General features: G+C 46.4%; 1 protein-coding gene across 50 annotated transcripts in view; it reads left to right on the top strand.

Annotated features, from left to right (window-relative positions):
* ank3b (ankyrin 3b) overlaps nt 1-24,269 on the top strand; it is a 483,498-nt gene that overhangs the window by 436,342 nt on the left and 22,887 nt on the right. The gene's annotated exons all lie outside the window — the stretch shown is intronic.

The raw sequence follows: 24,269 nt of genomic DNA, 5'->3' as shown, positions 1-24,269 counted from the left end.
TGACTGGGTTAATTGTTGTAGCTACTGGCTGACTGGGTTAATAGCTGTAGCTACTGGCTGACTGGGTTAATAGCTGTAGCTACTGGCTGACTGGGTTAATAGCTGTAGCTACTGGCTGACTGGGTTAATAGCTGTAGCTACTGGCTGACTGGGTTAATAGCTGTAGCTACTGGCTGACTGGGTTAATAGCTGTAGCTACTGGCTGACTGGGTTAATAGCTGTAGCTACTGGCTGACTGGGTTAATAGCTGTAGCTACTGGCTGACTGGGTTAATAGCTGTAGCTACTGGCTGACTGGGTTAATAGCTGTAGCTACTGGCTGACTGGGTTAATAGCTGTAGCTACTGGCTGACTGGGTTAATAGCTGTAGCTACTGGCTGACTGGGTTAATAGCTACTGGCTGACTGGGTTAATAGCTACTGGCTGACTGGGTTAATAGCTGTAGCTACTGGCTGACTGGGTTAATAGCTGTAGCTACTGGCTGACTGGGTTAATAGCTGTAGTTACTGGCTGACTGGGTTGATAGCTGTAGTTACTGGCTGACTGGGTTAATAGCTGTAGTTACTGACTGACTGGGTTAATAGCTGTAGTTACTGACTGACTGGGTTAATAGCTGTAGCTACTGGCTGACTGGGTTAATAGCTGTAGCTACTGGCTGACTGGGTTAATAGCTGTAGCTACTGACTGACTGGGTTAATAGCTGTAGTTACTGACTGACTGGGTTAATAGCTGTAGTTACTGGCTGACTGGGTTAATAGCTGTAGCTACTGGCTGACTGGGTTAATAGCTGTAGTTACTGGCTGACTGGGTTAATAGCTGTAGCTACTGGCTGACTGGGTTAATAGCTACTGGCTGACTGGGTTAATAGCTACTGGCTGACTGGGTTAATAGCTACTGGCTGACTGGGTTAATAGCTACTGGCTGACTGGGTTAATAGCTACTGGCTGACTGGGTTAATAGCTACTGGCTGACTGGGTTAATAGCTACTGGCTGACTGGGTTAATAGCTACTGACTGACTGGGTTAATAGCTACTGGCTGACTGGGTTAATAGCTACTGGCTGACTGGGTTAATAGCTACTGGCTGACTGGGTTAATAGCTACTGGCTGACTGGGTTAATAGCTACTGGCTGACTGGGTTAATAGCTACTGGCTGACTGGGTTAATAGCTACTGGCTGACTGGGTTAATAGCTACTGGCGGACTGGGTTAATAGCTACTGGCTGACTGGGTTAATAGCTGTAGCTACTGGCTGACTGGGTTAATAGCTGTAGCTACTGGCTGACTGGGTTAATAGCTACTGGCTGACTGGGTTAATAGCTACTGGCTGACTGGGTTAATAGCTACTGGCTGACTGGGTTAATAGCTACTGGCTGACTGGGTTAATAGCTACTGGCTGACTGGGTTAATAGCTACTGGCTGACTGGGTTAATAGCTGTAGCTACTGGCTGACTGGGTTAATAGCTGTAGCTACTGGCTGACTGGGTTAATAGCTGTAGCTACTGGCTGACTGGGTTAATAGCTACTGGCTGACTGGGTTAATAGCTACTGGCTGACTGGGTTAATAGCTACTGGCTGACTGGGTTAATAGCTACTGGCTGACTGGGTTAATAGCTACTGGCTGACTGGGTTAATAGCTACTGGCTGACTGGGTTAATAGCTGTAGCTACTGGCTGACTGGGTTAATAGCTGTAGCTACTGGCTGACTGGGTTAATAGCTGTAGCTACTGGCTGACTGGGTTAATAGCTGTAGCTACTGGCTGACTGGGTTAATAGCTGTAGCTACTGGCTGACTGGGTTAATAGCTGTAGTTACTGGCTGACTGGGTTAATAGCTGTAGTTACTGGCTGACTGGGTTAATAGCTGTAGCTACTGGCTGACTGGGTTAATAGCTGTAGCTACTGGCTGACTGGGTTAATAGCTGTAGTTACTGGCTGACTGGGTTAATAGCTGTAGCTACTGGCTGACTGGGTTAATAGCTGTAGCTACTGGCTGACTGGGTTAATAGCTACTGGCTGACTGGGTTAATAGCTACTGGCTGACTGGGTTAATAGCTACTGGCTGACTGGGTTAATAGCTACTGGCTGACTGGGTTAATAGCTACTGGCTGACTGGGTTAATAGCTGTAGCTACTGGCTGACTGGGTTAATAGCTGTAGCTACTGGCTGACTGGGTTAATAGCTGTAGCTACTGGCTGACTGGGTTAATAGCTGTAGTTACTGGCTGACTGGGTTGATAGCTGTAGTTACTGGCTGACTGGGTTAATAGCTGTAGTTACTGACTGACTGGGTTAATAGCTGTAGTTACTGACTGACTGGGTTAATAGCTGTAGCTACTGGCTGACTGGGTTAATAGCTGTAGCTACTGGCTGACTGGGTTAATAGCTGTAGCTACTGACTGACTGGGTTAATAGCTGTAGTTACTGACTGACTGGGTTAATAGCTGTAGTTACTGGCTGACTGGGTTAATAGCTGTAGCTACTGGCTGACTGGGTTAATAGCTGTAGTTACTGGCTGACTGGGTTAATAGCTGTAGCTACTGGCTGACTGGGTTAATAGCTACTGGCTGACTGGGTTAATAGCTACTGGCTGACTGGGTTAATAGCTACTGGCTGACTGGGTTAATAGCTACTGGCTGACTGGGTTAATAGCTACTGGCTGACTGGGTTAATAGCTACTGGCTGACTGGGTTAATAGCTACTGGCTGACTGGGTTAATAGCTACTGACTGACTGGGTTAATAGCTACTGGCTGACTGGGTTAATAGCTACTGGCTGACTGGGTTAATAGCTACTGGCTGACTGGGTTAATAGCTACTGGCTGACTGGGTTAATAGCTACTGGCTGACTGGGTTAATAGCTACTGGCTGACTGGGTTAATAGCTACTGGCTGACTGGGTTAATAGCTACTGGCGGACTGGGTTAATAGCTACTGGCTGACTGGGTTAATAGCTGTAGCTACTGGCTGACTGGGTTAATAGCTGTAGCTACTGGCTGACTGGGTTAATAGCTACTGGCTGACTGGGTTAATAGCTACTGGCTGACTGGGTTAATAGCTACTGGCTGACTGGGTTAATAGCTACTGGCTGACTGGGTTAATAGCTACTGGCTGACTGGGTTAATAGCTACTGGCTGACTGGGTTAATAGCTGTAGCTACTGGCTGACTGGGTTAATAGCTGTAGCTACTGGCTGACTGGGTTAATAGCTGTAGCTACTGGCTGACTGGGTTAATAGCTACTGGCTGACTGGGTTAATAGCTACTGGCTGACTGGGTTAATAGCTACTGGCTGACTGGGTTAATAGCTACTGGCTGACTGGGTTAATAGCTACTGGCTGACTGGGTTAATAGCTACTGGCTGACTGGGTTAATAGCTGTAGCTACTGGCTGACTGGGTTAATAGCTGTAGCTACTGGCTGACTGGGTTAATAGCTGTAGCTACTGGCTGACTGGGTTAATAGCTGTAGCTACTGGCTGACTGGGTTAATAGCTGTAGCTACTGGCTGACTGGGTTAATAGCTGTAGTTACTGGCTGACTGGGTTAATAGCTGTAGTTACTGGCTGACTGGGTTAATAGCTGTAGCTACTGGCTGACTGGGTTAATAGCTGTAGCTACTGGCTGACTGGGTTAATAGCTGTAGTTACTGGCTGACTGGGTTAATAGCTGTAGCTACTGGCTGACTGGGTTAATAGCTGTAGCTACTGGCTGACTGGGTTAATAGCTACTGGCTGACTGGGTTAATAGCTACTGGCTGACTGGGTTAATAGCTACTGGCTGACTGGGTTAATAGCTACTGGCTGACTGGGTTAATAGCTACTGGCTGACTGGGTTAATAGCTGTAGCTACTGGCTGACTGGGTTAATAGCTGTAGCTACTGGCTGACTGGGTTAATAGCTGTAGTTACTGGCTGACTGGGTTAATAGCTGTAGTTACTGGCTGACTGGGTTAATAGCTGTAGCTACTGGCTGACTGGGTTAATAGCTGTAGCTACTGGCTGACTGGGTTAATAGCTGTAGCTACTGGCTGACTGGGTTAATAGCTACTGGCTGACTGGGTTAATAGCTGTAGCTACTGGCTGACTGGGTTAATAGCTGTAGCTACTGGCTGACTGGGTTAATAGCTACTGGCTGACTGGGTTAATAGCTGTAGCTACTGGCTGACTGGGTTAATAGCTGTAGTTACTGACTGACTGGGTTAATAGCTGTAGCTACTGGCTGACTGGGTTAATAGCTACTGGCTGACTGGGTTAATAGCTGTAGCTACTGGCTGACTGGGTTAATAGCTGTAGTTACTGGCTGACTGGGTTAATAGCTGTAGCTACTGGCTGACTGGGTTAATAGCTACTGGCTGACTGGGTTAATAGCTACTGGCTGACTGGGTTAATAGCTACTGGCTGACTGGGTTAATAGCTACTGGCTGACTGGGTTAATAGCTACTGGCTGACTGGGTTAATAGCTACTGGCTGACTGGGTTAATAGCTACTGGCTGACTGGGTTAATAGCTACTGGCTGACTGGGTTAATAGCTACTGGCTGACTGGGTTAATAGCTACAGGCTGACTGGGTTAATAGCTACTGGCTGACTGGGTTAATAGCTACTGGCTGACTGGGTTAATAGCTACTGGCTGACTGGGTTAATAGCTACTGGCTGACTGGGTTAATAGCTACTGGCTGACTGGGTTAATAGCTACTGGCTGACTGGGTTAATAGCTACTGGCTGACTGGGTTAATAGCTGTAGCTACTGACTGACTGGGTTAATAGCTACTGGCTGACTGGGTTAATAGCTGTAGCTACTGGCTGACTGGGTTAATAGCTGTAGCTACTGGCTGACTGGGTTAATAGCTACTGGCTGACTGGGTTAATAGCTACTGGCTGACTGGGTTAATAGCTACTGGCTGACTGGGTTAATAGCTACTGGCTGACTGGGTTAATAGCTACTGGCTGACTGGGTTAATAGCTGTAGCTACTGGCTGACTGGGTTAATAGCTGTAGCTACTGGCTGACTGGGTTAATAGCTGTAGCTACTGGCTGACTGGGTTAATAGCTGTAGCTACTGGCTGACTGGGTTAATAGCTACTGGCTGACTGGGTTAATAGCTGTAGCTACTGGCTGACTGGGTTAATAGCTGTAGCTACTGGCTGACTGGGTTAATAGCTACTGGCTGACTGGGTTAATAGCTGTAGCTACTGGCTGACTGGGTTAATAGCTGTAGCTACTGGCTGACTGGGTTAATAGCTACTGGCTGACTGGGTTAATAGCTGTAGTTACTGGCTGACTGGGTTAATAGCTGTAGCTACTGGCTGACTGGGTTAATAGCTGTAGCTACTGGCTGACTGGGTTAATAGCTGTAGTTACTGGCTGACTGGGTTAATAGCTGTAGTTACTGGCTGACTGGGTTAATAGCTGTAGCTACTGGCTGACTGGGTTAATAGCTGTAGCTACTGGCTGACTGGGTTAATAGCTGTAGTTACTGGCTGACTGGGTTAATAGCTGTAGTTACTGGCTGACTGGGTTAATAGCTGTAGCTACTGACTGACTGGGTTAATAGCTGTAGTTACTGGCTGACTGGGTTAATAGCTACTGGCTGACTGGGTTAATAGCTGTAGCTACTGGCTGACTGGGTTAATAGCTGTAGCTACTGGCTGACTGGGTTAATAGCTGTAGTTACTGGCTGACTGGGTTAATAGCTGTAGTTACTGGCTGACTGGGTTAATAGCTGTAGCTACTGGCTGACTGGGTTGATAGCTGTAACTACTGGCTGACTGGGTTAATAGCTACTGGCTGACTGGGTTAATAGCTGTAGCTACTGGCTGACTGGGTTAATAGCTGTAGCTACTGGCTGACTGGGTTAATAGCTGTAGCTACTGGCTGACTGGGTTAATAGCTACTGGCTGACTGGGTTAATAGCTGTAGCTACTGGCTGACTGGGTTAATAGCTGTAGCTACTGGCTGACTGGGTTAATAGCTGTAGTTACTGGCTGACTGGGTTAATAGCTGTAGTTACTGGCTGACTGGGTTGATAGCTGTAGCTACTGACTGACTGGGTTAATAGCTGTAGCTACTGACTGACTGGGTTAATAGCTGTAGCTACTGACTGACTGGGTTAATAGCTGTAGCTACTGGCTGACTGGGTTAATAGCTACTGGCTGACTGGGTTAATAGCTGTAGTTACTGGCTGACTGGGTTAATAGCTGTAGCTACTGGCTGACTGGGTTAATAGCTGTAGCTACTGGCTGACTGGGTTAATAGCTGTAGCTACTGGCTGACTGGGTTGATAGCTGTAGCTACTGGCTGACTGGGTTAATAGCTACTGGCTGACTGGGTTAATAGCTGTAGTTACTGACTGACTGGGTTAATAGCTGTAGCTACTGACTGACTGGGTTAATAGCTACTGGCTGACTGGGTTAATAGCTGTAGTTACTGACTGACTGGGTTAATAGCTACTGGCTGACTGGGTTAATAGCTGTAGTTACTGGCTGACTGGGTTAATAGCTACTGGCTGACTGGGTTAATAGCTGTAGTTACTGGCTGACTGGGTTAATAGCTACTGGCTGACTGGGTTAATAGCTGTAGCTACTGGCTGACTGGGTTAATAGCTACTGGCTGACTGGGTTAATAGCTGTAGTTACTGACTGACTGGGTTAATAGCTGTAGCTACTGGCTGACTGGGTTAATAGCTACTGGCTGACTGGGTTAATAGCTGTAGCTACTGGCTGACTGGGTTAATAGCTACTGGCTGACTGGGTTAATAGCTACTGGCTGACTGGGTTAATAGCTGTAGCTACTGGCTGACTGGGTTAATAGCTACTGGCTGACTGGGTTAATAGCTGTAGTTACTGGCTGACTGGGTTAATAGCTGTAGCTACTGGCTGACTGGGTTAATAGCTGTAGTTACTGACTGACTGGGTTAATAGCTACTGGCTGACTGGGTTAATAGCTGTAGCTACTGGCTGACTGGGTTAATAGCTACTGGCTGACTGGGTTAATAGCTGTAGTTACTGGCTGACTGGGTTAATAGCTGTAGCTACTGGCTGACTGGGTTAATAGCTGTAGCTACTGGCTGACTGGGTTAATAGCTGTAGCTACTGGCTGACTGGGTTAATAGCTGTAGTTACTGACTGACTGGGTTAATAGCTGTAGTTACTGGCTGACTGGGTTAATAGCTGTAGTTACTGGCTGACTGGGTTGATAGCTGTAGCTACTGACTGACTGGGTTAATAGCTGTAGCTACTGACTGACTGGGTTAATAGCTGTAGCTACTGGCTGACTGGGTTAATAGCTACTGGCTGACTGGGTTAATAGCTGTAGTTACTGGCTGACTGGGTTAATAGCTGTAGCTACTGGCTGACTGGGTTAATAGCTGTAGTTACTGGCTGACTGGGTTAATAGCTGTAGCTACTGGCTGACTGGGTTAATAGCTGTAGTTACTGGCTGACTGGGTTAATAGCTGTAACTACTGGCTGACTGGGTTAATAGCTGTAGCTACTGGCTGACTGGGTTAATAGCTGTAGCTACTGGCTGACTGGGTTAATAGCTGTAGCTACTGGCTGACTGGGTTGATAGCTGTAGCTACTGGCTGACTGGGTTAATAGCTACTGGCTGACTGGGTTAATAGCTGTAGTTACTGACTGACTGGGTTAATAGCTGTAGCTACTGACTGACTGGGTTAATAGCTACTGGCTGACTGGGTTAATAGCTGTAGTTACTGACTGACTGGGTTAATAGCTACTGGTTGACTGGGTTAATAGCTGTAGTTACTGGCTGACTGGGTTAATAGCTACTGGCTGACTGGGTTAATAGCTGTAGTTACTGGCTGACTGGGTTAATAGCTACTGGCTGACTGGGTTAATAGCTGTAGCTACTGGCTGACTGGGTTAATAGCTGTAGCTACTGGCTGACTGGGTTAATAGCTGTAGTTACTGGCTGACTGGGTTAATAGCTGTAGTTACTGGCTGACTGGGTTAATAGCTGTAGCTACTGGCTGACTGGGTTGATAGCTGTAACTACTGGCTGACTGGGTTAATAGCTACTGGCTGACTGGGTTAATAGCTGTAGCTACTGGCTGACTGGGTTAATAGCTGTAGCTACTGGCTGACTGGGTTAATAGCTGTAGCTACTGGCTGACTGGGTTAATAGCTACTGGCTGACTGGGTTAATAGCTGTAGCTACTGGCTGACTGGGTTAATAGCTGTAGCTACTGGCTGACTGGGTTAATAGCTGTAGTTACTGGCTGACTGGGTTAATAGCTGTAGTTACTGGCTGACTGGGTTGATAGCTGTAGCTACTGACTGACTGGGTTAATAGCTGTAGCTACTGACTGACTGGGTTAATAGCTGTAGCTACTGACTGACTGGGTTAATAGCTGTAGCTACTGGCTGACTGGGTTAATAGCTACTGGCTGACTGGGTTAATAGCTGTAGTTACTGGCTGACTGGGTTAATAGCTGTAGCTACTGGCTGACTGGGTTAATAGCTGTAGCTACTGGCTGACTGGGTTAATAGCTGTAGCTACTGGCTGACTGGGTTGATAGCTGTAGCTACTGGCTGACTGGGTTAATAGCTACTGGCTGACTGGGTTAATAGCTGTAGTTACTGACTGACTGGGTTAATAGCTGTAGCTACTGACTGACTGGGTTAATAGCTACTGGCTGACTGGGTTAATAGCTGTAGTTACTGACTGACTGGGTTAATAGCTACTGGCTGACTGGGTTAATAGCTGTAGTTACTGGCTGACTGGGTTAATAGCTACTGGCTGACTGGGTTAATAGCTGTAGTTACTGGCTGACTGGGTTAATAGCTACTGGCTGACTGGGTTAATAGCTGTAGCTACTGGCTGACTGGGTTAATAGCTACTGGCTGACTGGGTTAATAGCTGTAGTTACTGACTGACTGGGTTAATAGCTGTAGCTACTGGCTGACTGGGTTAATAGCTACTGGCTGACTGGGTTAATAGCTGTAGCTACTGGCTGACTGGGTTAATAGCTACTGGCTGACTGGGTTAATAGCTACTGGCTGACTGGGTTAATAGCTGTAGCTACTGGCTGACTGGGTTAATAGCTACTGGCTGACTGGGTTAATAGCTGTAGTTACTGGCTGACTGGGTTAATAGCTGTAGCTACTGGCTGACTGGGTTAATAGCTGTAGTTACTGACTGACTGGGTTAATAGCTACTGGCTGACTGGGTTAATAGCTGTAGCTACTGGCTGACTGGGTTAATAGCTACTGGCTGACTGGGTTAATAGCTGTAGTTACTGGCTGACTGGGTTAATAGCTGTAGCTACTGGCTGACTGGGTTAATAGCTGTAGCTACTGGCTGACTGGGTTAATAGCTGTAGCTACTGGCTGACTGGGTTAATAGCTGTAGTTACTGACTGACTGGGTTAATAGCTGTAGTTACTGGCTGACTGGGTTAATAGCTGTAGTTACTGGCTGACTGGGTTGATAGCTGTAGCTACTGACTGACTGGGTTAATAGCTGTAGCTACTGACTGACTGGGTTAATAGCTGTAGCTACTGGCTGACTGGGTTAATAGCTACTGGCTGACTGGGTTAATAGCTGTAGTTACTGGCTGACTGGGTTAATAGCTGTAGCTACTGGCTGACTGGGTTAATAGCTGTAGTTACTGGCTGACTGGGTTAATAGCTGTAGCTACTGGCTGACTGGGTTAATAGCTGTAGTTACTGGCTGACTGGGTTAATAGCTGTAACTACTGGCTGACTGGGTTAATAGCTGTAGCTACTGGCTGACTGGGTTAATAGCTGTAGCTACTGGCTGACTGGGTTAATAGCTGTAGCTACTGGCTGACTGGGTTGATAGCTGTAGCTACTGGCTGACTGGGTTAATAGCTACTGGCTGACTGGGTTAATAGCTGTAGTTACTGACTGACTGGGTTAATAGCTGTAGCTACTGACTGACTGGGTTAATAGCTACTGGCTGACTGGGTTAATAGCTGTAGTTACTGACTGACTGGGTTAATAGCTACTGGCTGACTGGGTTAATAGCTGTAGTTACTGGCTGACTGGGTTAATAGCTACTGGCTGACTGGGTTAATAGCTGTAGTTACTGGCTGACTGGGTTAATAGCTACTGGCTGACTGGGTTAATAGCTGTAGCTACTGGCTGACTGGGTTAATAGCTACTGGCTGACTGGGTTAATAGCTGTAGTTACTGACTGACTGGGTTAATAGCTGTAGCTACTGGCTGACTGGGTTAATAGCTACTGGCTGACTGGGTTAATAGCTGTAGCTACTGGCTGACTGGGTTAATAGCTACTGGCTGACTGGGTTAATAGCTACTGGCTGACTGGGTTAATAGCTGTAGCTACTGGCTGACTGGGTTAATAGCTACTGGCTGACTGGGTTAATAGCTGTAGTTACTGGCTGACTGGGTTAATAGCTGTAGCTACTGGCTGACTGGGTTAATAGCTGTAGCTACTGGCTGACTGGGTTAATAGCTGTAGTTACTGACTGACTGGGTTAATAGCTACTGGCTGACTGGGTTAATAGCTGTAGCTACTGGCTGACTGGGTTAATAGCTACTGGCTGACTGGGTTAATAGCTGTAGTTACTGGCTGACTGGGTTAATAGCTGTAGCTACTGGCTGACTGGGTTAATAGCTGTAGCTACTGGCTGACTGGGTTAATAGCTGTAGTTACTGACTGACTGGGTTAATAGCTGTAGCTACTGGCTGACTGGGTTAATAGCTACTGGCTGACTGGGTTAATAGCTGTAGCTACTGACTGACTGGGTTAATAGCTGTAGCTACTGGCTGACTGGGTTAATAGCTGTAGTTACTGGCTGACTGGGTTAATAGCTGTAGTTACTGGCTGACTGGGTTAATAGCTACTGGCTGACTGGGTTAATAGCTGTAGCTACTGGCTGACTGGGTTAATAGCTGTAGTTACTGGCTGACTGGGTTAATAGCTGTAGTTACTGGCTGACTGGGTTAATAGCTACTGGCTGACTGGGTTAATAGCTGTAGCTACTGGCTGACTGGGTTAATAGCTGTAGCTACTGGCTGACTGGGTTAATAGCTGTAGCTACTGGCTGACTGGGTTAATAGCTGTAGTTACTGGCTGACTGGGTTAATAGCTGTAGTTACTGGCTGACTGGGTTAATAGCTGTAGTTACTGGCTGACTGGGTTAATAGCTGTAGCTACTGGCTGACTGGGTTAATAGCTGTAGTTACTGGCTGACTGGGTTAATAGCTACTGGCTGACTGGGTTAATAGCTGTAGCTACTGGCTGACTGGGTTAATAGCTGTAGTTACTGGCTGACTGGGTTAATAGCTGTAGTTACTGGCTGACTGGGTTAATAGCTACTGGCTGACTGGGTTAATAGCTGTAGCTACTGGCTGACTGGGTTAATAGCTGTAGCTACTGGCTGACTGGGTTAATAGCTGTAGCTACTGGCTGACTGGGTTAATAGTTACTGGCTGACTGGGTTAATAGCTGTAGCTACTGGCTGACTGGGTTAATAGCTGTAGCTACTGGCTGACTGGGTTAATAGCTGTAGCTACTGTTTGACTGGGTTAATAGCTACTGGCTGACTGGGTTAATAGCTGTAGTTACTGGCTGACTGGGTTAATAGCTGTAGCTACTGGCTGACTGGGTTAATAGCTGTAGCTACTGGCTGACTGGGTTAATAGCTGTAGCTACTGGCTGACTGGGTTAATAGCTGTAGTTACTGGCTGACTGGGTTAATTGCTGTAGCTACTGGCTGACTGGGTTAATATCTGTAGCTACTGGCTGACTGGGTTAATAGCTGTAGCTACTGGCTGACTGGGTTAATAGCTGTAGTTACTGGCTGACTGGGTTAATAGCTGTAGTTACTGGCTGACTGGGTTAATAGCTGTAGTTACTGGCTGACTGGGTTAATAGCTGTAGTTACTGACTGACTGGGTTAATAGCTACTGGCTGACTGGGTTAATAGCTGTAGTTACTGGCTGACTGGGTTAATAGCTGTAGTTACTGACTGACTGGGTTAATAGCTACTGGCTGACTAGGTTAATAGCTGTAGCTACTGGCTGACTGGGTTAATAGCTGTAGTTACTGACTGACTGGGTTAATAGCTGTAGTTACTGGCTGACTGGGTTAATAGCTGTAGTTACTGGCTGACTGGGTTAATAGCTGTAGCTACTGGCTGACTGGGTTAATAGCTGTAGTTACTGGCTGACTGGGTTAATAGCTGTAGCTACTTGCTGACTGGGTTAATAGCTGTAGCTACTGGCTGACTGGGTTAATAGCTACTGGCTGACTGGGTTAATAGCTGTAGCTACTGACTGACTGGGTTAATAGCTGTAGCTACTGGCTGACTGGGTTAATAGCTGTAACTACTGGCTGACTGGGTTAATAGCTGTAGCTACTGGCTGACTGGGTTAATAGCTGTAGTTACTGGCTGACTGGGTTAATAGCTGTAGCTACTGGCTGACTGGGTTAATAGCTGTAGCTACTGGCTGACTGGGTTAATAGCTGTAGTTACTGGCTGACTGGGTTAATAGCTGTAGTTACTGGCTGACTGGGTTAATAGCTGTAGTTACTGACTGACTGGGTTAATAGCTGTAGTTACTGACTGACTGGGTTAATAGCTGTAGTTACTGACTGACTGGGTTAATAGCTGTAGTTACTGGCTGACTGGGTTAATAGCTGTAGTTACTGGCTGACTGGGTTAATAGCTACTGGCTGACTGGGTTAATAGCTGTAGCTACTGACTGACTGGGTTAATAGCTGTAGCTACTGGCTGACTGGGTTAATAGCTGTAGCTACTGGCTGACTGGGTTAATAGCTGTAGTTGCTGGCTGACTGGGTTAATAGCTGTAGCTACTGGCTGACTGGGTTAATAGCTGTAGTTACTGGCTGACTGGGTTAATAGCTGTAGCTACTGGCTGACTGGGTTAATAGCTGTAGTTACTGACTGACTGGGTTAATAGCTACTGGCTGACTGGGTTAATAGCTGTAACTACTGGCTGACTGGGTTAATAGCTGTAGCTACTGGCTGACTGGGTTAATAGCTGTAGCTACTGGCTGACTGGGTTAATAGCTGTAGCTACTGGCTGACTGGGTTGATAGCTGTAGCTACTGGCTGACTGGGTTAATAGCTACTGGCTGACTGGGTTAATAGCTGTAGTTACTGACTGACTGGGTTAATAGCTGTAGCTACTGACTGACTGGGTTAATAGCTACTGGCTGACTGGGTTAATAGCTGTAGTTACTGACTGACTGGGTTAATAGCTACTGGCTGACTGGGTTAATAGCTGTAGTTACTGGCTGACTGGGTTAATAGCTACTGCCTGACTGGGTTAATAGCTGTAGTCACTGGCTGACTGGGTTAATAGCTACTGGCTGACTGGGTTAATAGCTGTAGCTACTGGCTGACTGGGTTAATAGCTACTGGCTGACTGGGTTAATAGCTGTAGTTACTGACTGACTGGGTTAATAGCTGTAGCTACTGGCTGACTGGGTTAATAGCTACTGGCTGACTGGGTTAATAGCTGTAGCTACTGGCTGACTGGGTTAATAGCTACTGGCTGACTGGGTTAATAGCTACTGGCTGACTGGGTTAATAGCTGTAGCTACTGGCTGACTGGGTTAATAGCTACTGGCTGACTGGGTTAATAGCTGTAGCTACTGGCTGACTGGGTTAATAGCTGTAGTTACTGACTGACTGGGTTAATAGCTGTAGCTACTGGCTGACTGGGTTAATAGCTACTGGCTGACTGGGTTAATAGCTGTAGTTACTGGCTGACTGGGTTATTAATAGCTGTAGTTACTGGCTGACTGGGTTAATAGCTGTAGCTACTGGCTGACTGGGTTAATAGCTGTAGTTACTGGCTGACTGGGTTAATAGCTGTAGTTACTGACTGACTGGGTTAATAGCTGTAGCTACTGGCTGACTGGGTTAATAGCTGTAGCTACTGGCTGACTGGGTTAATAGCTGTAGCTACTGGCTGACTGGGTTAATAGCTGTAGCTACTGACTGACTGGGTTAATAGCTGTAGCTACTGACTGACTGGGTTGATAGCTGTAGTTACTGGCTGACTGGGTTAATAGCTGTAGTTACTGGCTGACTGGGTTAATAGCTGTAGCTACTGGCTGACTGGGTTAATAGCTGTAGTTACTGGCTGACTGGGTTAATAGCTGTAGCTACTGGCTGACTGGGTTAATAGCTGTAGTTACTGGCTGACTGGGTTAATAGCTGTAGTTACTGACTGACTGGGTTAATAGCTGTAGCTACTGGCTGACTGGGTTAATAGCTGTAGCTACTGGCTGACTGGGTTAATAGCTGTAGCTACTGGCTGACTGGGTTAATAGCTGTAGCTACTGACTGACTGGGTTAATAGCTGTAGCTACTGACTGACTGGGTTGATAGCTGTAGTTACTGGCTGACTGGGTTAATAGCTGTAGTTACTGGCTGACTGGGTTAATAGCTGTAGCTACTGGCTGACTGGGTTAATAGCTGTAGTTACTGGCTGACTGGGTTAATAGCTACTGGCTGACTGGGTTAATAGCTGTAGCTACTGGCTGACTGGGTTAATAGCTGTAGTTACTGGCTGACTGGGTTAATAGCTGTAGTTACTGGCTGACTGGGTTTATAGCTACTGGCTGACTGGGTTAATAGCTGTAGCTACTGGCTGACTGGGTTAATAGCTGTAGCTACTGGCTGACTGGGTTAATAGTTACTGGCTGACTGGGTTAATAGCTGTAGTTACTGGCTGACTGGGTTAATAGCTGTAGTTACTGACTGACTGGGTTAATAGCTACTGGCTGACTGGGTTAATAGCTGTAGTTACTGGCTGACTGGGTTAATAGCTGTAGTTACTGACTGACTGGGTTAATAGCTACTGGCTGACTGGGTTAATAGCTGTAGCTACTGGCTGACTGGGTTAATAGCTGTAGTTACTGACTGACTGGGTTAATAGCTGTAGTTACTGGCTGACTGGGTTAATAGCTGTAGTTACTGGCTGACTGGGTTAATAGCTGTAGCTACTGGCTGACTGGGTTGATAGCTGTAGCTACTGGCTGACTGGGTTAATAGCTGTAGCTACTGGCTGACTGGGTTAATAGCTGTAGTTACTGGCTGACTGGGTTAATAGCTGTAGTTACTGACTGACTGGGTTAATAGCTACTGGCTGACTGGGTTAATAGCTGTAGCTACTGGCTGACTGGGTTAATAGCTGTAGCTACTGGCTGACTGGGTTAATAGCTGTAGTTACTGGCTGACTGGGTTAATAGCTGTAGTTACTGGCTGACTGGGTTAATAGCTGTAGTTACTGACTGACTGGGTTAATAGCTGTAGTTACTGACTGACTGGGTTAATAGCTGTAGTTACTGACTGACTGGGTTAATAGCTGTAGTTACTGACTGACTGGGTTAATAGCTGTAGTTACTGGCTGACTGGGTTAATAGCTGTAGCTACTGACTGACTGGGTTAATAGCTGTAGCTACTGGCTGACTGGGTTAATAGCTGTAGCTACTGGCTGACTGGGTTAATAGCTGTAGCTACTGGCTGACTGGGTTAATAGCTGTAGTTACTGGCTGACTGGGTTAATAGCTGTAGCTACTGGCTGACTGGGTTAATAGCTGTAGTTACTGGCTGACTGGGTTAATAGCTGTAGCTACTGGCTGACTGGGTTAATAGCTGTAGTTACTGACTGACTGGGTTAATAGCTACTGGCTGACTGGGTTAATAGCTGTAACTACTGGCTGACTGGGTTAATAGCTCTAGCTACTGGCTGACTGGGTTAATAGCTGTAGCTACTGGCTGACTGGGTTAATAGCTGTAGCTACTGGCTGACTGGGTTAATAGCTACTGGCTGACTGGGTTAATAGCTGTAGCTACTGGCTGACTGGGTTGATAGCTGTAGTTACTGGCTGACTGGGTTAATAGCTGTAGTTACTGACTGACTGGGTTAATAGCTACTGGCTGACTGGGTTGATAGCTGTAACTACTGGCTGACTGGGTTAATAGCTGTAGTTACTGGCTGACTGGGTTAATAGCTACTGGCTGACTGGGTTAATAGCTGTAGCTACTGGCTGACTGGGTTGATAGCTGTAGTTACTGGCTGACTGGGTTAATAGCTGTAGTTACTGACTGACTGGGTTAATAGCTACTGGCTGACTGGGTTGATAGCTGTAACTACTGGCTGACTGGGTTAATAGCTGTAGCTACTGGCTGACTGGGTTAATAGCTACTGGCTGACTGGGTTAATAGCTGTAGCTACTGGCTGACTGGGTTGATAGCTGTAGTTACTGGCTGACTGGGTTAATAGCTGTAGTTACTGACTGACTGGGTTAATAGCTACTGGCTGACTGGGTTGATAGCTGTAACTACTGGCTGACTGGGTTAATAGCTGTAGTTACTGGCTGACTGGGTTAATAGCTACTGGCTGACTGGGTTAATAGCTGTAGCTACTGGCTGACTGGGTTGATAGCTGTAGTTACTGGCTGACTGGGTTAATAGCTGTAGTTACTGACTGACTGGGTTAATAGCTACTGGCTGACTGGGTTGATAGCTGTAACTACTGGCTGACTGGGTTAATAGCTGTAGTTACTGACTGACTGGGTTAATAGCTACTGGCTGACTGGGTTAATAGCTGTAGCTACTGGCTGACTGGGTTAATAGCTGTAGCTACTGGCTGACTGGGTTAATAGCTGTAGTTACTGGCTGACTGGGTTAATAGCTGTAGCTACTGGCTGACTGGGTTAATAGCTGTAGTTACTGACTGACTGGGTTAATAGCTACTGGCTGACTGGGTTAATAGCTGTAACTACTGGCTGACTGGGTTAATAGCTCTAGCTACTGGCTGACTGGGTTAATAGCTGTAGCTACTGGCTGACTGGGTTAATAGCTGTAGCTACTGGCTGACTGGGTTAATAGCTACTGGCTGACTGGGTTAATAGCTGTAGCTACTGGCTGACTGGGTTGATAGCTGTAGTTACTGGCTGACTGGGTTAATAGCTGTAGTTACTGACTGACTGGGTTAATAGCTACTGGCTGACTGGGTTGATAGCTGTAACTACTGGCTGACTGGGTTAATAGCTGTAGTTACTGGCTGACTGGGTTAATAGCTACTGGCTGACTGGGTTAATAATTGTAGCTACTGGCTGACTGGGTTGATAGCTGTAGTTACTGGCTGACTGGGTTAATAGCTGTAGTTACTGACTGACTGGGTTAATAGCTACTGGCTGACTGGGTTGATAGCTGTAACTACTGGCTGACTGGGTTAATAGCTGTAGTTACTGACTGACTGGGTTAATAGCTACTGGCTGACTGGGTTAATAGCTGTAGCTACTGGCTGACTGGGTTAATAGCTGTAGCTACTGGCTGACTGGGTTAATAGCTGTAGTTACTGGCTGACTGGGTTAATAGCTGTAGTTACTGGCTGACTGGGTTAATAGCTGTAGTTACTGACTGACTGGGTTAATAGCTGTAGTTACTGACTGACTGGGTTAATAGCTGTAGTTACTGACTGACTGGGTTAATAGCTGTAGTTACTGACTGACTGGGTTAATAGCTGTAGTTACTGGCTGACTGGGTTAATAGCTGTAGCTACTGACTGACTGGGTTAATAGCTGTAGCTACTGGCTGACTGGGTTAATAGCTGTAGCTACTGGCTGACTGGGTTAATAGCTGTAGCTACTGGCTGACTGGGTTAATAGCTGTAGTTACTGGCTGACTGGGTTAATAGCTGTAGCTACTGGCTGACTGGGTTAATAGCTGTAGTTACTGGCTGACTGGGTTAATAGCTGTAGCTACTGGCTGACTGGGTTAATAGCTGTAGTTACTGACTGACTGGGTTAATAGCTACTGGCTGACTGGGTTAATAGCTGTAGTTACTGGCTGACTGGGTTAATAGCTGTAGCTACTGGCTGACTGGGTTAATAGCTGTAGTTACTGGCTGACTGGGTTAATAGCTACTGGCTGACTGGGTTAATAGCTACTGGCTGACTGGGTTAATAGCTGTAGCTACTGGCTGACTGGGTTAATAGCTGTAGTTACTGGCTGACTGGGTTAATAGCTGTAGTTACTGGCTGACTGGGTTAATAGCTACTGGCTGACTGGGTTAATAGCTGTAGCTACTGGCTGACTGGGTTAATAGCTGTAGCTACTGGCTGACTGGGTTAATAGTTACTGGCTGACTGGGTTAATAGCTGTAGTTACTGGCTGACTGGGTTAATAGCTGTAGTTACTGACTGACTGGGTTAATAGCTACTGGCTGACTGGGTTAATAGCTGTAGTTACTGGCTGACTGGGTTAATAGCTGTAGTTACTGACTGACTGGGTTAATAGCTACTGGCTGACTGGGTTAATAGCTGTAGCTACTGGCTGACTGGGTTAATAGCTGTAGTTACTGACTGACTGGGTTAATAGCTGTAGTTACTGGCTGACTGGGTTAATAGCTGTAGTTACTGGCTGACTGGGTTAATAGCTGTAGCTACTGGCTGACTGGGTTGATAGCTGTAGCTACTGGCTGACTGGGTTAATAGCTGTAGCTACTGGCTGACTGGGTTAATAGCTGTAGTTACTGGCTGACTGGGTTAATAGCTGTAGTTACTGACTGACTGGGTTAATAGCTACTGGCTGACTGGGTTAATAGCTGTAGCTACTGGCTGACTGGGTTAATAGCTGTAGCTACTGGCTGACTGGGTTAATAGCTGTAGTTACTGGCTGACTGGGTTAATAGCTGTAGTTACTGGCTGACTGGGTTAATAGCTGTAGTTACTGACTGACTGGGTTAATAGCTGTAGTTACTGACTGACTGGGTTAATAGCTGTACTTACTGACTGACTGGGTTAATAGCTGTAGTTACTGACTGACTGGGTTAATAGCTGTAGTTACTGGCTGACTGGGTTAATAGCTGTAGCTACTGACTGACTGGGTTAATAGCTGTAGCTACTGGCTGACTGGGTTAATAGCTGTAGCTACTGGCTGACTGGGTTAATAGCTGTAGCTACTGGCTGACTGGGTTAATAGCTGTAGTTACTGGCTGACTGGGTTAATAGCTGTAGCTACTGGCTGACTGGGTTAATAGCTGTAGTTACTGGCTGACTGGGTTAATAGCTGTAGCTACTGGCTGACTGGGTTAATAGCTGTAGTTACTGACTGACTGGGTTAATAGCTACTGGCTGACTGGGTTAATAGCTGTAACTACTGGCTGACTGGGTTAATAGCTCTAGCTACTGGCTGACTGGGTTAATAGCTGTAGCTACTGGCTGACTGGGTTAATAGCTGTAGCTACTGGCTGACTGGGTTAATAGCTACTGGCTGACTGGGTTAATAGCTGTAGCTACTGGCTGACTGGGTTGATAGCTGTAGTTACTGGCTGACTGGGTTAATAGCTGTAGTTACTGACTGACTGGGTTAATAGCTACTGGCTGACTGGGTTGATAGCTGTAACTACTGGCTGACTGGGTTAATAGCTGTAGTTACTGGCTGACTGGGTTAATAGCTACTGGCTGACTGGGTTAATAGCTGTAGCTACTGGCTGACTGGGTTGATAGCTGTAGTTACTGGCTGACTGGGTTAATAGCTGTAGTTACTGACTGACTGGGTTAATAGCTACTGGCTGACTGGGTTGATAGCTGTAACTACTGGCTGACTGGGTTAATAGCTGTAGCTACTGGCTGACTGGGTTAATAGCTACTGGCTGACTGGGTTAATAGCTGTAGCTACTGGCTGACTGGGTTGATAGCTGTAGTTACTGGCTGACTGGGTTAATAGCTGTAGTTACTGACTGACTGGGTTAATAGCTACTGGCTGACTGGGTTGATAGCTGTAACTACTGGCTGACTGGGTTAATAGCTGTAGTTACTGGCTGACTGGGTTAATAGCTACTGGCTGACTGGGTTAATAGCTGTAGCTACTGGCTGACTGGGTTGATAGCTGTAGTTACTGGCTGACTGGGTTAATAGCTGTAGTTACTGACTGACTGGGTTAATAGCTACTGGCTGACTGGGTTGATAGCTGTAACTACTGGCTGACTGGGTTAATAGCTGTAGTTACTGACTGACTGGGTTAATAGCTACTGGCTGACTGGGTTAATAGCTGTAGCTACTGGCTGACTGGGTTAATAGCTGTAGCTACTGGCTGACTGGGTTAATAGCTGTAGTTACTGGCTGACTGGGTTAATAGCTGTAGCTACTGGCTGACTGGGTTAATAGCTGTAGTTACTGACTGACTGGGTTAATAGCTACTGGCTGACTGGGTTAATAGCTGTAACTACTGGCTGACTGGGTTAATAGCTCTAGCTACTGGCTGACTGGGTTAATAGCTGTAGCTACTGGCTGACTGGGTTAATAGCTGTAGCTACTGGCTGACTGGGTTAATAGCTACTGGCTGACTGGGTTAATAGCTGTAGCTACTGGCTGACTGGGTTGATAGCTGTAGTTACTGGCTGACTGGGTTAATAGCTGTAGTTACTGACTGACTGGGTTAATAGCTACTGGCTGACTGGGTTGATAGCTGTAACTACTGGCTGACTGGGTTAATAGCTGTAGTTACTGGCTGACTGGGTTAATAGCTACTGGCTGACTGGGTTAATAGCTGTAGCTACTGGCTGACTGGGTTGATAGCTGTAGTTACTGGCTGACTGGGTTAATAGCTGTAGTTACTGACTGACTGGGTTAATAGCTACTGGCTGACTGGGTTGATAGCTGTAACTACTGGCTGACTGGGTTAATAGCTGTAGTTACTGACTGACTGGGTTAATAGCTACTGGCTGACTGGGTTAATAGCTGTAGCTACTGGCTGACTGGGTTAATAGCTGTAGCTACTGGCTGACTGGGTTAATAGCTGTAGTTACTGGCTGACTGGGTTAATAGCTGTAGTTACTGGCTGACTGGGTTAATAGCTGTAGTTACTGACTGACTGGGTTAATAGCTGTAGTTACTGACTGACTGGGTTAATAGCTGTAGTTACTGACTGACTGGGTTAATAGCTGTAGTTACTGACTGACTGGGTTAATAGCTGTAGTTACTGGCTGACTGGGTTAATAGCTGTAGCTACTGACTGACTGGGTTAATAGCTGTAGCTACTGGCTGACTGGGTTAATAGCTGTAGCTACTGGCTGACTGGGTTAATAGCTGTAGCTACTGGCTGACTGGGTTAATAGCTGTAGTTACTGGCTGACTGGGTTAATAGCTGTAGCTACTGGCTGACTGGGTTAATAGCTGTAGTTACTGGCTGACTGGGTTAATAGCTGTAGCTACTGGCTGACTGGGTTAATAGCTGTAGTTACTGACTGACTGGGTTAATAGCTACTGGCTGACTGGGTTAATAGCTGTAACTACTGGCTGACTGGGTTAATAGCTCTAGCTACTGGCTGACTGGGTTAATAGCTGTAGCTACTGGCTGACTGGGTTAATAGCTGTAGCTACTGGCTGACTGGGTTAATAGCTACTGGCTGACTGGGTTAATAGCTGTAGCTACTGGCTGACTGGGTTGATAGCTGTAGTTACTGGCTGACTGGGTTAATAGCTGTAGTTACTGACTGACTGGGTTAATAGCTACTGGCTGACTGGGTTGATAGCTGTAACTACTGGCTGACTGGGTTAATAGCTGTAGTTACTGGCTGACTGGGTTAATAGCTACTGGCTGACTGGGTTAATAGCTGTAGCTACTGGCTGACTGGGTTGATAGCTGTAGTTACTGGCTGACTGGGTTAATAGCTGTAGTTACTGACTGACTGGGTTAATAGCTACTGGCTGACTGGGTTGATAGCTGTAACTACTGGCTGACTGGGTTAATAGCTGTAGTTACTGACTGACTGGGTTAATAGCTACTGGCTGACTGGGTTAATAGCTGTAGCTACTGGCTGACTGGGTTAATAGCTGTAGCTACTGGCTGACTGGGTTAATAGCTGTAGTTACTGGCTGACTGGGTTAATAGCTGTAGCTACTGGCTGACTGGGTTAATAGCTGTAGTTACTGGCTGACTGGGTTAATAGCTGTAGTTACTGGCTGACTGGGTTAATAGCTGTAGCTACTGGCTGACTGGGTTAATAGCTGTAGCTACTGGCTGACTGGGTTAATAGCTGTAGCTACTGGCTGACTGGGTTAATAGCTGTAACTACTGGCTGACTGGGTTAATAGCTGTAGCTACTGGCTGACTGGGTTAATAGCTGTAGTTACTGGCTGACTGGGTTAATAGCTGTAGCTACTGGCTGACTGGGTTAATAGCTGTAGTTACTGGCTGACTGGGTTAATAGCTGTAGTTACTGGCTGACTGGGTTAATAGCTGTAGCTACTGGCTGACTGGGTTAATAGCTGTAGCTACTGGCTGACTGGGTTAATAGCTGTAGCTACTGGCTGACTGGGTTAATAGCTGTAGCTACTGGGTTAATAGCTGTAGCTACTGGCTGACTGGGTTAATAGCTGTAGCTACTGGCTGACTGGGTTAATAGCTGTAGCTACTGGCTGACTGGGTTAATAGCTGTAGCTACTGGCTGACTGGGTTAATAGCTGTAGCTACTGGCCATGTGGTAATAGCTGTAGCTACTGGCCATGTGGTAATAGCTGTAGCTACTGGCCATGTGGTAATAGCTGTAGCTACTGGCCATGTGGTAATAGCTGTAGCTACTGGCCATGTGGTAATAGCTGTAGCTACTGGCCATGTGGTAATAGCTGTAGCTACTAGCCATGTGGTAATAGCTGTAGCTACTGGCCATGTGGTAATAGCTGTAGCTACTGGCCATGTGGTAATAGCTGTAGCTACTGGCCATGTGGTAATAGCTGTAGCTACTGGCCATGTGGTAATAGCTGTAGCTACTGGCCATGTGGTAATAGCTGTAGCTACTGGCCATGTGGTAATAGCTGTAGCTACTGGCCATGTGGTAATAGCTGTAGCTACTAGCCATGTGGTAATAGCTGTAGCTACTGGCTGACTGGGTTAATAGCTGTAGCTACTAGCCATGTGGTAATAGCTGTAGCTACTGGCCATGTGGTAATAGCTGTAGCTACTAGCCATGTGGTAATAGCTGTAGTTACTGGCTGACTGGGTTAATAGCTGTAGCTACTGGCTGACTGGGTTAATAGCTGTAGCTACTAGCCATGTGGTAATAGCTGTAACTACTGGCCATGTGGTAATAGCTGTATTTACTAGCCATGTGGTAATAGCTGTAGCTACTAGCCATGTGGTAATAGCTGTAGCTACTAGCCATGTGGTAATAGCTGTAGCTACTGGCCATGTGGTAATAGCTGTAGCTACTAGCCATGTGGTAATAGCTGTAGCTACTAGCCATGTGGTAATAGCTGTAGCTACTAGCCATGTGGTAATAGCTGTAGCTACTGGCCATGTGGTAATAGCTAGTGAATGAGAGTAGCACTCACCAGCTCTGTAGACATGTTTTACATCCATCTACTTCCTAGCCTGTCTTCATTGTAACATCAAAGTATTGACAGGTTTCATATCACAGCGAGAATTCACACTCACATTGTTCCAGATCATTCTAGCATCATTCTAATATACGTAGTTAAACTCAGTCTTTCATCATGGCTTGCATAGTGTTGTGCTGATGTTGGCTTGTGTTTTCAGTTCCATGTTACCATCGCCACCTGTGGTTTTCTCTGGGTCCCTCTACCAAGCTGATCTGATGTGACTTCGGCATTTAATGTTCTGTGTGTTTATTGGATGAGTGGTGGTATTACAGGGTCATGTTGTGGCTGTGCTTTTTGCAAATGGAGCTTTGTGTTGCTAATGTCGCTAGGGCAGGTAAACTAACCTCAGGTAAACTAACCTCAGGGTAACTAACCTCAGGTAAACTACCCTCAGGTAAACTACCCTCAGGTAAACTAACCTCAGGTAAACTAACCTCAGGGTAACTAACCTCAGGTAAACTACCCTCAGGTAAACTACCCTCAGGTAAACTAACCTCAGGTAAACTAACCTCAGGTAAACTAACCTCAGGTAAACTAACCTCAGGGTAACTAACCTCAGGGTAACTAACCTCAGGTAAACTACCCTCAGGTAAACTAACCTCAGGTAAACTAACCTCAGGGTAACTAACCTCAGGTAAACTAACCTCAGGTAAACTAACCTCAGGTAAACTAACCTCAGGTAAACTAACCTCAGGGTAACTAACCTCAGGTAAACTAACCTCAGGTAAACTACCCTCAGGGTAACTAACCTCAGGGTAACTAACCTCAGGGTAACTATCCTCAGGGTAACTAACCTCAGGGTAACTACCCTCAGGGTAACTAACCTCAGGTAAACTAACCTCAGGGTAACTAACCTCAGGTAAACTAACCTCAGGTAAACTACCCTCAGGGTAACTAACCTCAGGGTA

This window comes from Salvelinus fontinalis, chromosome 1 (assembly GCF_029448725.1).
Source record: "Salvelinus fontinalis isolate EN_2023a chromosome 1, ASM2944872v1, whole genome shotgun sequence".
Classification (NCBI taxonomy): domain Eukaryota; kingdom Metazoa; phylum Chordata; class Actinopteri; order Salmoniformes; family Salmonidae; genus Salvelinus; species Salvelinus fontinalis.
Note: the sequence above shows the minus strand (reverse complement) of the source record. Positions and strands in the feature narration are given on the sequence as shown.